General features: G+C 38.4%; 1 protein-coding gene and 1 long non-coding RNA gene across 2 annotated transcripts in view; one reads left to right on the top strand and one right to left on the bottom strand.

The window, feature by feature from the left end:
• Positions 1–14774, top strand: part of LOC124289834 (B-cell lymphoma/leukemia 11A-like) — a 71196-nt gene that overhangs the window by 41245 nt on the left and 15177 nt on the right.
• Positions 2515–9219, bottom strand: LOC124289835. The gene is made up of 3 exons (XR_006901771.1): positions 9082–9219; positions 6037–6040; positions 2515–2526 (listed from the first exon to the last, which is right to left on the bottom strand). It is a non-coding gene; the product is annotated as an uncharacterized LOC124289835 (long non-coding RNA).

Here is a 14774-nt window from a genome sequence, read left to right as displayed (position 1 = left end):
TAGCGGAGCGTGGCAGCGACTCACCTCTGAGAACGAGGCAAGGGACCCACACACCAACTGCTGTTCATGCCTCCTCCACTGCTGATGTTGATGCTATTTCAGGCTGCCAGAAGATGAAACCCATCATAAATCCGTCCTGTAGTCAAGCTCCCACTAAATATTGTAAATGTATGTAGGTAAACTAGTATATGTTACTGTGTTAAGCTGGATGGATGTCTTCAAGCCAAAGGGCTGAATATATTTCTTCTTTGCATGTTTTACATACAGGGTGGGGTGTGGTAATGTTCAAGTTTTTCTGATCGTATGTTCGATTATTTGTGTCTGTGTTTCCCTGTTATTTCGGACAGCAGCTCTCTTTATGGAACTGTGCAGTATGGTCTTGCTCACATGCTTGGTTGCACACAAAAAGTGACATTTAAGTGTTACACAGTTGTGAGAGAAACAACTAGATCCACTTACGTGTTTGGTTAACAGAGGTTAATTAAACTGTAGTCTCTTGAGACCTCATGTCAATAACCTTGGAAAGTATGCAGTATTTGCATATCATCCTGACTCTGTGGAAACAAATTGTCCTTGTACCTTTTTTATGTTTTTGGTTATGAATTAATTCATGATCTCTCATGGTAATGCATAGTTAGACCAAACCAGCTGCGCTTGGACGTTTCTTCATGTGTGCAAGGTGCAAGTTTAGGCCCATGTGATTTGTGAGTTATTTATCTCTTTCCGATGAAGATGACTCATGATAGAAGGTTTGTTTTTGCTGACTTTATTACAGTTTGTTTTGCTGAAGAATGTGATTTGTCATCTAAAACCAGCTTCTGACAGGATATATCATTTTGGTGAAATCAAGAAATACCTCTAGATAGATATCGCTGTAAAAAGATATCATAGCATTACAATACTTTGCACAGCATTGTGACGTCATTTGTTACCATGTCACAATCAAACGACATCACAAATCTGCCACTGACACTGGTTATTGTACTTTTTACTCTCAAGTCAGTAATGTTACTGTTTTCAAACAAAAGAAAGTAGAAAAATTATTTTGAGCGATAAATAGAATCTCTCATTGGGTCTTCTTACATCAAAAGACATCAGGTGAAATCTCTAAATGTACAAAAAAAATTAATCTTAATTTTCATTGATGTTGAATATTTCAATATTTCATTGAAGTTAAGAATCATTTCTGCTTCAATTCTGAAATATATAAATGAAATCTAATTGCTCTTATTCTATGCATTCATAAATTATTCAGTGTCACTGTGATCTAATTATTTTTTGCATAGAATTGTGATTGATGACATGTGATGTAGTCAAGTATGCAGTTCTGATATTTGGTACTTGTTGTATCCATATTCATGGGATATGACAGCATCATCAAAGTTGTGGCAGATTTGGTGATGGCGCCTCCGTTGCAGCTCTCTATATCATCTGTAGCTGAGGAAGCTGGTAGAGCCATCCACACAACATTAACAGTGTTACAGATAATCACTGTTTTCTTAATTGTCTCTGTTTCATGGACATTATATGCAGGTTGGTCCACTGAGGCCTGTTTAATTGTTAAAATTGCTCTGCACCTCTGACTCCATTTCAGTTATTACACACAATGGTTTGTGCGGACAACCTACTTTTTCCTTCCGTCATCCTCTTTCTACGATGCAAAATCCCTAAATAAAACTAGTCTAAATTTCCTCAGGTTCAAGATCTTAATCTACTATCTTGCTTGATCTTCTTGATTTAAATAGAACTATTTGCTTTCATCAGAATTTATATATGTTCAGAGACTAAGTGTTAGTCTAGCCAACCTACTTGTAGCAGGTAAATTTATAGAAGATTAGCACCAAAAATTTGTAAGTGACATTGTTCTGATCATTATATCTTTGAAAGGGATTCAAGGAATCTGTGAGAATTCTGTGAGCCATCTCTGCATGATACCTGCGAGATGTACCCTTTGTCTTTGGCACTACATGTCGCTCTTTAGTGACTCGCATTTTGAAATGCACATCCTGGTGCAAATATACAATCAATATTGGCCCAACTTGAGACTATGTCAAATTGTGGTGGTTGTCAACTAACATCACTATGTTAATACTGGATAGGAGACAAAATAGTCGTGCTCTAACAGTTGTTTTAATTCAGTTGACCTGGGGGTTTTAACCTTAAGGTGCCTTTTTTTAATAATCACTATATTAATGATATTTATGCAAATTTATTATTATCTAAACATTTGGAAGTCATATTGCAAAAATGTTGCAGAGCTAATGAAGTCACGAACCTTAGACATCTCACATTGGAATTTGGTTTAACTTTACCTTTTCGCAAAACAATCTGATGGATGTTAGATTTTCTCTTTCATGTTCAAGTATCCATGAATGGATATATTTAGTTCTTTTAAAATAATATTAGAAACATGGACGTTTCCATGAAACATGTTGAAGACAGCTGCATTATGAAAGATTGACAAATTCATGTTACTTGCTTCCCACTTCATCAACTTCGGTTGAAAGTCGTGTAAGATTTTGACAACTTCTGAATGGATATACTGACACATATCTCATCTTAGTCATACAGGACATAAAATACACTCGCTACAGTCATGCGTTAATGTATCAAAGCACATTCAGAAAGGAAACAAAAAAGTAAAGGTTCATAAGTTGAAATATTTATGACAACTAAGAAGCCGGATCACACAGCACCTAGTTTGATGCACTCCCTTGATTAGGCAAAAGTTGCTTGTTGTAACTGTCATCAATTAAAAGCCGCTAAAAGGTTGTCTGTCCGATGGCTTGCATCAAAATTATCTTTACGATTTGCATATAGATGACAGCTGAATTTCTGTATTGTCAACCTGGATCAAGCTTACTAAAGAATGTGGATGCTTAATCATTTCGTTTGTGATCTAATTGTTGAATGTGGTATTTGGCAATGAGAAGCATGATATTCTAAAGATGGTCTATCTTTAGGTGGTTTGTGCACTTAATGTCATTTATGTAAGCTCACTTTGAACATTAACCTGTCCTTTTGGCTTTTAGGATCATAGTTCGTGCAGGTAAATTTTCACAAGTGAACACGTCGTAAGAGTAATAGTCCCATTTGAAATATTCTAAATTCTTTACAAGTTTTGTGTGATTGATGTTTGTATTGAGGCATTCCTGGTAGATATGATACAGTGTGTAGGCTGTGTGTAGGTCGTGTGTAATGTGTAGATTGTGTGTAATGTCTGTGTAGGCCATGTGTGTGTATGGGTGTAGGTTGTTTGTAGGCCATGTGTAGGCTGTGTGATGTGTGTATGGTGTGTGTAGGCTGTGTGTAATGTAGGATGTGTGTGAAGGCCATGTGTAGGTTGTGTGTAATGTGTGTTAGGCTGTGTGTAATGTGTGTGGCAATGTATCTGACTACATGCAAAGACCTTTCTCAGATTGTCTTAGTTGTGTAGTTTCTTGGGCAGATTTTACCCTTTAACCATTGTGATTGAGATGAACATTGTGAAGACGTTACACTTAATTTGCAAGAATACAATAAAATCTCATGAAATGAAGAATGAATCAGTCGTTTGATGCTCTGAAGCTTTTGAAATTTGCCCCAAACAAGTTATAGGATTGACCATTTGATATTCTTTGAAGAAGGAATGGGCTGTTGTTTGAAAGGAATTTGTTCCAGAAAATACCGGTCAAAATTAATTCTCAGTCAGGTTAAGGTATATTGTTTGCTGGACATGCTTATGTTCTGAAAAGAACAAGTTGTGAAAAATATGTGTTGCCATGCTTATTTGTTTGGAAACAGTGAGTGAAAATGATATCCTGTCACTTAATGAAAACAAAAATCTCTTATCTGAGCTCCACTCTTCCACTCCATCTTTCCTCTTCTTCACCTCACACTCGAATAACCGTGGGGAATGATTTGTACAAAGTGTGTGACAATTAGAGATGATCATACTTATTTTTTAGAAATTTATAATATGTCAAATATCATTTCTTGTATTTTGAAAAAGAAGATAAGATGTAAGTATGTCCAATCATTTTGTTAATTAAGTCTACTGTGGATTATTTACTTTCACCTTAAAACTAGTCAGACTGTTATCCTAAGTTTCTTTGCAGAATGCTGTCAGCATACACTAAGCATTGTGTGTCAATAGACCTGATTTTAAATGATCTGTCAACAGGAAAAGTATTGAATTCTTTATTTGTCTCTCAAACTTAGAAACTATGCATTGCTGCTGAGGTTTATGTAATTGATTAAATTGTTCTGATTGCCTCAAGAAATTGCTCCCTTTGCAATTTGTCTTACAACAAATGAGATGTATTTCTGTGCTGGGCTCTCAATGAAATGTCAGGATTTAGGACCCTGGGCCAATATTCCATAAACCACATGTCGTCTTTTAAATCCTATGGGATGTGTTTTAATGAATAAATAAAGGTCCTGGTATGGTGGTATCTGAAGGCGAAGGATTACACTACCCAAAATGACCTCCACACCATCTTGTTTCTTGGGCCTGTCAACAATACAATTTAATCCAGTCTCATTTGCCAGTAGCCTTGGGCTGTTGTCCACTGTTGGGCGATTGTCCGAGATGAACAATGGAACCAGGGAGTCACCTTCCACTTGACTTAACCCCCGGAGTCGGCCATAAGACCTGATTATCTTGGCTAATGTATTTGACCATCAGCTGAATGGGGCTTGTTGCGGGGTGCTTGACCCCAGGTAATCGGGTGTGACACGGCTTTCAGATGTTGTGCCATATTGGACAATGTGATAAGGAGCGGTCACTCGATTTAGGACGAACCACTTTACGCCATGACCAGTTTATACGTATCAGATGTGACCTCGTGACTGCTTAGTGTCCTAGAAACCGCACGACAGCACTTGGTTTCAGTTCAGTCGAGTTTCTTTGGTACTGACTGATCGTCACCCCAAATGACCTGGAGCCATCTTCTAACTTTAGTTATGATCTTTCAGAATGTCCTCACAGAAGTTACGTATCTTGGAAAAAATCACTGACACATGCTTCAGCTGAGATCAGTGTTGTGGGCTCCTGTGATTGCCTTGGGCGATGCACAGTTGTAGATAATGAACTATGGTTATATCAGTATACAATTGATCTTCTGAATGTTAACGGTTTGCACTGAACAAACATGCTGGCAAGACCTACAGATTACAATATCTAAACACTAAATAATATATTTGTATATCAGTAATTGGCCCAACATCTCTCATGACTAGATCCCCACTCAGAAACCCCAGCTTTTTAATCTTTTGTTCTCGAGGCTAGGTTCAGTAGCGCATGGTCAAAATGTTTAGTTTGTCGTGCTGAAAAACTGGACTGAATTCAACTAAAGTACATGAGGTGATCCCTTTGTGATACCGCTGGAATATTGCTACAAGTGATATAAACACTCATTCTCTTGTTCTTTCCCTCTAAATTATATTTTAAAAGACAAAATTGATAATAATTCCAAATTTGTTTATGAAAATTACCTCGTCTTCGAAGTCTTCTACAAAAATTGATTGTTTTCCTTAAAAGCCTCGTGATTAATCTGCTAATCAATTGAGTTACATGTTGTCATTTCTGGACCTGTTTTCCGGCCACTGTGCATGCAGTGTCAGTGCTAAGCTGCCCAATCCCTACTAGTTCCAGGATCTGCATCTCCTTGTCATCCGGCCTGCCTCCATTATCGGATTGCTTGTTAACGTCCCTCTCCATCTTCCTCGTGTTCACCCCAACATTTTAATGTTTCTTCTAACCCCATATTGTTAGATAGAGGCTTTACATAGCCACAAAATTCTCAAACTGTCACACCAGGAAAACGTTATGGTGCTTTTATCTAATGTTTCTAATTATTTCACTTGGTGTGATTGACATTTGCCTTTGCAAGACTTCGGTTTAGGACCGTAGGTTCTTCTGCTTGCCACAGATCAGTACTTCGTGAGTTGGTGGGTTTCTCAGTCAGTAAGAATAGTACTTGACGCTTCCTGTAAATGGTGATGTCATACCATTTCTGTAATATTAAAATGGAAGCATGTGTGTGTGTAAGGAACAATGCTTGCTTTTGTGTGATATGATGTTATAAGCACTCACATAACGAAGCCTTGGTTCATAGAGTTCAGTTATGATTACGGTCAGGGGCGGTAGCCTAGTTGTCAATGCGCTTGCTCATCACGCTGAAGGCCCGGGTTCGATTCCCCACATGGCTTCAATGTGTGAAATCCGTTTCTGGTGTCCCCCCGCCATTATAATGATAAAAGCGGCGTAAAACCCAACTCACTCACTCTTACGTTCATTGTCATGTGGTAAGAGGCGACTAACGGGATCGGGTGGTCAGGCTTCCTGACTTGGTTGACACATGTCATTGGTTCCCAATTGCACAGATCGATGCTCATGTTGTTGATCCCTTTATTGTCTGGTCCAGACTCGATTATTTACAGACTACCGCCATATAGCTTGAATATTGCTGAGCGCGACGTAAAACTAAACTCACCCATTCACTCATTGTCATGTGATAATATTATCTTAGCTACAATTTCTTTTTGTGATACAATTGTGGTGTCCCATTTAACTGTTGCTTGTAACGAGTGCCAACTAGAAATGACTGTGCTCATGCTATCAATCACAGGTTTGGCCAAGACTTGACTTGTTACTGACTGCTGTGTTAGAGGTGAAGTAATTTCACGGAGTTAGAAGTCAATCAACATTCATTTACGTTACGGTCATCTGAAAAGATCAGCCTTCATTTTGTTTCAAATACTAGTAATTCAAAGTCCACCCATGCAGACCCTCACAAGTCCATCCGAAATAGACCCCAGCAGAAGTCCAATACACAGTAGGGCAAGGCAGTAATCACCAAATACCTGTCCACTCGCCCCCATACAGACCCCCCAGTTACCCCATGTGGACCCTCACCTGTAGTCCACGATACAGGGCAGTGAGGTTGTAATGCATATTCTCTCTCCATTTACCTGTCCACTCCCCATACAGACCCCCCAGTTACCCCATGTGGACCCTCACCTGTAGTCCACGATACAGGGCAGTGAGGTTGTAATGCATATTCTCTCTCCATTTACCTGTCCACTCGCCTTATCTGCAGACAACATTGAGAACAGGTGACCTCAGCTTGGGTGCTGAAATTTATAGTCTGCGTATCAGCAAGTATCAGCGAGACATGGTCGTGGCCCTCCAGTGTTTACATGGGACGAGTAGGGGCCAGCTAGCCAGACAGCCCGATTATCTCCTTACCTAACTATGTGTAATAGTACCAACATACTGAATGCCCTTCCATGTGCAGGGGAAAAAAACGCCTCATCATGTTTGAGAAATTAATTACTTTCGTTAGTACAGAATTGACCAGGTTGTTTGTTTAGGTTATTTTTATAGTTTATTCTGATCCAACAAAATATTTAAGCGTCTTTGAGGTTACTTGCTCAAGTTCTCCGATTACTTCAGACATGAAATGAGGCTAATGAACGTTGTGTGTAGATAGGTGAAAAACAGACAGTGGTTTGGTCAAGACAGGTGCGCTGGGACACGCAACCAGCCAGGTAGATTACTGTGAGGTCACAGGAGGTCAGTGTGCGATTGTTCGACCTTGTAGCCCTATTTTGTCCCGTCAGGTGTCCTGGATATTATATACTGCTAGTCTGCTCAAGCACAACTACTTACATATTCAACCCAACAACCAGACACAGTACCATCACTGACAGTTTTCCCATGCGAGGGCTGTTATAGCATTTGAAGCCAGAGCAATTCACTGGATTTCATGACTGTACAAGATTGATAAGCCTGTCTCATGCCTACCTGTCCACATGCATCAGCAATTGTGTGTCCTTGAGCCTCAGTGTTGGTGACCTGAGTAATGGCATGCAGTGTCATACTAATGAAGATATTACTGCCAGATCTGTTTACTAAATTATTTTTTCCAAATCGCTCAGGTCATTGCCTTAACTTATCACCACACATATTACTTTTTAGTGGCAGAAGGACAGGTGTCCAAAGGTATATCAATGTTATAGTTTTTGCTGACTGTTGAACATGACTGAAATGCATTGAATCTATCAGAACATCATTAATCTTGATACTGGTAAGGTCACTGGAGTTATTAAACCTTTTCATCTTTACGTGTTTAAATAGGTAGAAACATATGGGTACATTTACTCACTTTGATGCTGATGCAAATATGGATACTTTACAGGTGTGCTCAAACTGATACAGGTGTGCTTAAACTGATACAAATATGGATACTTTACAGGTGTGCTCAGACTTATACAAATATAGATACAAATAAACTGATACAAATATGGATACTTTACAGGTGTGCTTAAACTGATACAAATATAGATACTTTACAGGTGTGCTTAAACTGATACAGATATGGATACTTTACAGGTGTGCTCAGACTTATACAAATATAGATACTTTACAAGGGTGCTTAAACTGATACAAATATGGATACTTTACAGGTGTGCTCAAACTGATACAAATATGGATACTTTACAGGTGTGCTCAAACTGATACAAATATGGATACTTTACAGGTGTGCTCAAACTGATACAAATATGGATACTTTACAAGGGTGCTTAAACTGATACAAATATGGATACTTTACAGGTGTGCTCAAACTGATACAAATATCTACTTTACAGGTGTGCTCAAACTGATACAAATTGCTTTACAAGGCCTGATACAGATTCGGATCCAAGGGTTCTTCAGTATATGAGATTAGGGGTGAATCAGTGATCTTACCATGCACAGAAAAGAAAAGAAATGCCTTCGGATTTCCATTTCGGTCCAAAGTGATTGATCATTCATTAAAAGAAAAGAAATGCATGGCATTTTGACAAAGTGATTCGATTCCTTATGTGGTGGAGAAGCTTTTATGATGATGAACAACTTCTTTGTTGCAGTGGTGGTATCGACGTTTGATTGTAGATCCTAACACCATTATCAAGAAAAAATACGTTTGATGTAGATGATCATTTTGCTTGATAACGGTGTTAGGATCTACACCGAAGCGTCGCAACTACCACTGCAACAAAGAAGTTGTCTATCCATAAAAAGTGTTCCACTTCAAAGTGATTCGATTTCTGGACATTTTAGAAAAGGCTTAAAATGGTTAATAAAATGATGGTACTAAAACCGAAAATACAGATTTTTTGGATTGCATCATGGTATACCAAACCGAAGGCAAATTACCACGGTTCTACTAATACCGCCATATACCATTTCACCCCTAATACATATATGGATACTTTGCAGAAGTGCTTAAGCTGATGCAAATATGGATACTTTATATGGGTGCTTGAACTAATACACAAATATGGATACTTTATGGGGGTGCTTAAACTGATACAAGTATGGATACATTACAAGGGTGCTCAAACTGATGCAAGTATGCAACTGACACAAATTGGGGTACTTTACAAATGTGCTTAAACTAATACACAAATGTGGATACTTTACGAGGGTGCTTAAACTGATACACAAATATAGGTACAGTAACGTGTGCTTATACTGACTGCAATTATGCTTTTCATGGTACACATAATGGATCCTAAACCGATATTAAATCTTTGGTAGGCAGGATGCTAGGCTGCCATACATTGGGGTATGTGAGTGGTTTAGGAGACCGAGTAAATACTCTTGTATGTTCAATTTCTTTCCTGAAAACTTGACAGACCGGGTACACATCTAGTGAGCTAGAATAAATGGTTGAAGTAGCCGGTTAATGGTGTCCTGTGAAAGGTATATAGATCAAGATGGGCAGTACCGACCGACAGCTGCACTGCATGTGCGTCACACAGGTAAATATTAGGGTAGATGCAATGTAGGTAAGCTGTACAACACAGGTAAGCCAAGCTGCGAGAGTTCACGTCCTCACCCTACTTGTCAGGCTAACCGGTTGTCATGTGCTGGCGACACAGCTCTCAGACGCTACAACCTCGGACACTTGCATTGTGTCTATGCTGGCCTACCTTGAATATGTCATGTTTTGAACTTTTTAAATCCATGCCTCATAGCGTTCACTATTGAAACACTTTGTAGTTTCAGCTAGAAGGAGGTTCCAACTTGCCCATAGAAAAGATATTTTTTTTGTGGTCTAGAGGCCTACAATGTGTCATGGTTTATGAGCAGGGGTTATGCTCGTTCTTTGATGAAATATTTTCAACTTTGTGCACAAATCATGTAGACGTTTTTCCTTTGATGCATATTACCTTAAAGCTACATTACAGAACGTTATTGGTAGAACACACTCAAATATTAGGTATAGGGTATTACATTGATGATAATGTCATGGTCTGAGGTATATTTATTTTCAATTGACAGGCTATTTACATTTTTGACACGTTTATGAAAATGAACTGTACAGGGTGATTGAAATGTCAGGGCTTGAATTCAGTTTATGGCCATTATTGTAAGTGCTGGCCTCCATTTCTTTCATGTATGTTGATTAACATCATAGACTTGCCATTGTTTATACATGGTACTCAATGAAATCATCTTTTATTTAGTGCGCCTTCTTATTTAGTAAAATGAATGTTTTTTAAAAGATAAAGCATCTGTTTTAAGGTACTTTATCAAAATATATAATTGATAATGGCCAATTTGTTCCAATAGTCTGTCAAGGATGAGGTTATAGATTCCATTGCTAATTATTGAAAAATCATGGATATTTAAAGTATTCATTAATGAGTAATTAGGCCCTAGACATATGAATTTGAGTTAATGGTTGCTATGTGATGTGGATGGTTGTCAGGCAAACTGTATTGTGTTTGCATCGTAGAGCTTGTCCTCTGTGTTCTAGAAATCAGTATTCAGCTGTTGTGAATTTTAATGAGTAACAGAAACCTAAATTTATCAGTTTCAGGTTACATTGTTGAACGATCTTGGTGCATTGAAGTCTGTGTTTCGTAGACTGGGCAATGTAGGCAGTATAGGAATTGGATATCACAGATGTTATAGACAAAGTATGCAAACTATGCATGTATTATAGCAAGAGATTTAGCTAAGGCTGTAGACACATGCACATGCTTTTACAAGTCTTCCCAGTGGCCCATTGCGTTCTCTTGACATTTAAACTTGCCAGAAGATATGTGTCACAACTGATTTGAACTAGTTCACATTTGATAGGGATACTGTGATATTTCATCCTGCACTTAGTGTGACACCAAATTAACTTTTTGAACTGTGTATTTATGTTTAATCATCTTGAATTGAAGGTGCACATGCTACTGTGCCATGGCAAATTCAAATGCTATTTGTAAGACAACATATCCAAACAGGAGACCCCACATGGATACTGCAAATCCTTTTCAAAAGTTGAGAAGTATACTACTCAAAAGTAGTTAGGGACAACAGGATTTTTTGTTATTACTGTTGATAATCTGCATATATTAATGATAGTTATATTAAAGAATTGTGTGGTTCCTAACTTCTTTTGTGTAGTGTATGTTTCTAACATTTTATGATATGTACTTCAGTGCTGTATAAAAATTCAACTCTTATGTTCTTGGTCAGCATGGTTGATCTTACACCAAAAGATATGTTGTCTTGCAAATAGTATTTGAATTTGCCATTGCACTGTAGCATGGGCACCTTCACTTCAAGATGATTAGACATAAAAACACTGTTCAAAAACTTCTTATGTTCTTGGTCAGCATGGTTGACCCTATTCTAAATACCCATAAATAGTTTTGAAGAGAGTGGTCGATTGTCTGCATCTAGTGATGAAACATGTCTGCATCGACTGATGTTGGTGTAAGATGATGAATGTTGCTATTGTTGCCTCTGCAGTGACGTAAGACATACTGAACAGCACTGATGTGGAACCTCTGCTAGTGTGACATGGTATAACTGACATGTTCGTATTGTATAGCATCTGTCGGGACATATCTCTCGTATACACCGGGTAGGTTTGGTCGGCTGGGCAACTGATGAGATAGTACAAGGTCTTGTGACCTAGTCTAGGACAGTGGGCAGTGTTGCGGAACCAGGGTCTGCATTGAGTTGTCGGGGATGCTGAATGGCTGCACATGCTGCAGACTCTATTGTCCGGGGAGATAGGGCAATCATTGAAAGTAGCTTATGGGTAGGCTAAAGTTTAATCACTTAAAAGGGGCATAAATTGTCAAAGGGTTTAAAGTTTGCTTTAACACAGACATTCATCAAGCATGTTTCTTTAGCAGGTTCCTGACTTCCATCAACCCAGGAGGGTATATAGTGTAGGAGGCATAAAACTTGGAGATATTGGGTGCTGGTTCACGCTCCTATCTTCACAGGACATTGGTTCAGCGATAAAGGAAAATGTACACGGTCCTAGACAGTATTAATTAGCACTTGTGCAGGGACGTAGTTGGCCAATGAAAAAGGCAGTAAGGCATTATGTTACATACATTACTTCACTCTATATCTTATAGTGAGGTGAGAAGAATTTAAGACTTGATACATGACTGGTTCAACTACATATACCAGGATGAGAACAGAGTTTACGGATGTTGTTTTTATTAAAATGAAAGTATATATTTACTCTAGCTGTTTCATTTGAAATCTTTAGTGTGTGGGAGTTGGAGAAATGGTGCCTGATAAGAATTTTGTGTCATGAGTTGTTGCTGACTCGGTGGCAGCAAGTCAAATGACAAATGAATTCATGCTTCCCTTTTGTCTCTGCAACCAAATGGGTGGACAGACATCATGGACGAGACCTGCTACCTGTGTTATAAAGTTCAAGGAGAACAACACCCATGTGTCCTGTGCAGCAACTGCAGATCTATCTGACTTCCCAGTAATATTTTTTTGGCTCTTACTGGATATTTTGAACAATTGTGGGTATTTTCCCAGGCCCTGAGAAGCCCCAACTGTTGGTGCGAGAGCGAGTGGGCGAGGATGACTGTCCTGGTCTTTGTGTAGACCCTGAACCACGCAGTACCTTTGTCATTGCTGGATGTGCTCTGCTGGGGGAGGGAGGCAGGGAGCAAGCACGTGGCGAGCAGCTACAGAAAGCTCCGCCCATGTTTAATGCTGGCCAGTCACTGTACAGCTTATTCTCAATAGCAGGTGGCCGGATTTGTCAGACCCGTCCAGAAATTTAAAACACTTGAGTAGTCATGGAAAATTGGCATGATTTAAAAAAAATTAGATTTGCTGAAGAATATTCAAAGACATGAGCATTCTTTTCAGATTATGATGGATGGCGAATTAATTGTGTGTTATTACCTCATGGTCTCGGAACAACGGTAGCAATAATATCCACGAGGGCGTAAGTTAGGGGACACAAAAAAACTTTGTTAAAAAAAAACTAGCAAGCTAGACGTTAATATTAACCATCATTTTCATCAAATTAAAAATGAGACTAAACCAGCATGCTGTGGAGAGCTGACAAGTTTATTTGATTGTTATGATCAACTTAAAGAATTGATGCAATTGCACTGGTTCTGTGAAGTGATCTGGATATGATATTGTGGTGAATTTAAGCTGGTTGAGTTGATGTATTGAACAAACTGGGTGTCATCTTAACCTCTGCGTAAGTAGTGCTTAGAAGCTGTTTTTGTTAGGTGGAGTTATATATTATTCTTTTATTGTGTATCTTGAGGGTTGAGTGAGTATTGTTTTCACCGACATTGAAAATAGGAATCGAAACAATGGATAATTAACTAATTGATTGAAATGTAGACAGATATTGAAATATGTTGAATCGTTTATCAGTTAATTATGTAATGTTTGAATCCAGGACTACAAAAACATAAATCTTAAAATCTTTTCACATTATTATTGAAGTTTTGAATATTCTTCAGAACATTTTAGTTTCTCTTTATTCTCTAAATGTGAAATCAGTCTGAAACCTTTTGAAGAAGATGATACTATTAATGTTATAAACATTAATAGTGTTATAAACTCAGATTTGGCACTGACATGGAAGATATGTCATCTTCAAAGAGGAATAAATTCGTGCAAACAATCTTACAATGATCACAAAACTTACATTATGGTGATAAACACTGTCAATATTTGATAGTAAGGACGGAGATATTATTCAAATTGTACCTTTTCATGCTTCATTGCTTATCCTGGGACGAGCCCAGCCTTGTCTATAGCCCAAGGTGCTGGGCTGACACAAGCCTTTTTCTTATAGCTTACCTTAAGTCTGATCGGGTGCGGGGATTTTATTGAGTGGAGATAGTGACCTATCACCTTTCAAGACATGTAGATCTGGTGTGCAGACTTGTCATTGTACACCTGTCTAGCTGGACAGCTTAAACCTGCCTGTCTAATTTATGGCTGCGTTCTTCCAGTACGTTATGGTGTTTTGTTTGCTTTAGCCTAAAAAATAATTGTAGCTCAGATTACATGAATTTCAAAATTAGATGTGTTTGGTAGGTATAGTTTTTGACATATGATTTTCAAAAAATTCTTTTGAAGTCCTACAGAGTGATATTTTTTATCAAGTTGATAGTAATAAGTGTCGTCTGCTCTCAAACATGAATGTTATAGTGCATGGTTAGTCTGTGCTTCCAAACTGATATCTGATTAAGAGATTTCGATGGTTGGGAAGGCATCATGACTGCCTAAATATTGGACAGTTTTGAGACATTTTGTCTGTTCTGCAGAGAAGGGTGTATTTTGTGATAATTTCATCCAGAGGCGTTCATTGAACTTGAAGACATAGTCCATGTCACTTTTCCTTCCTATTGGCCAATCTGATCATAAATGTCTGTTATCATATCTGATCATATCCCTGTCGGTTGTGAAAGTGTGATCCCTAGTTTGTGTTGTGCGACCTGGCAGCAGG

The sequence above is a fragment of the Haliotis rubra genome, unplaced genomic scaffold (genome assembly GCF_003918875.1).
Source record: "Haliotis rubra isolate DU_JTF1 unplaced genomic scaffold, ASM391887v1 Scf45, whole genome shotgun sequence".
NCBI classification, from domain to species: Eukaryota; Metazoa; Mollusca; class Gastropoda; order Lepetellida; family Haliotidae; genus Haliotis; species Haliotis rubra.
Note: the sequence above shows the minus strand (reverse complement) of the source record. Positions and strands in the feature narration are given on the sequence as shown.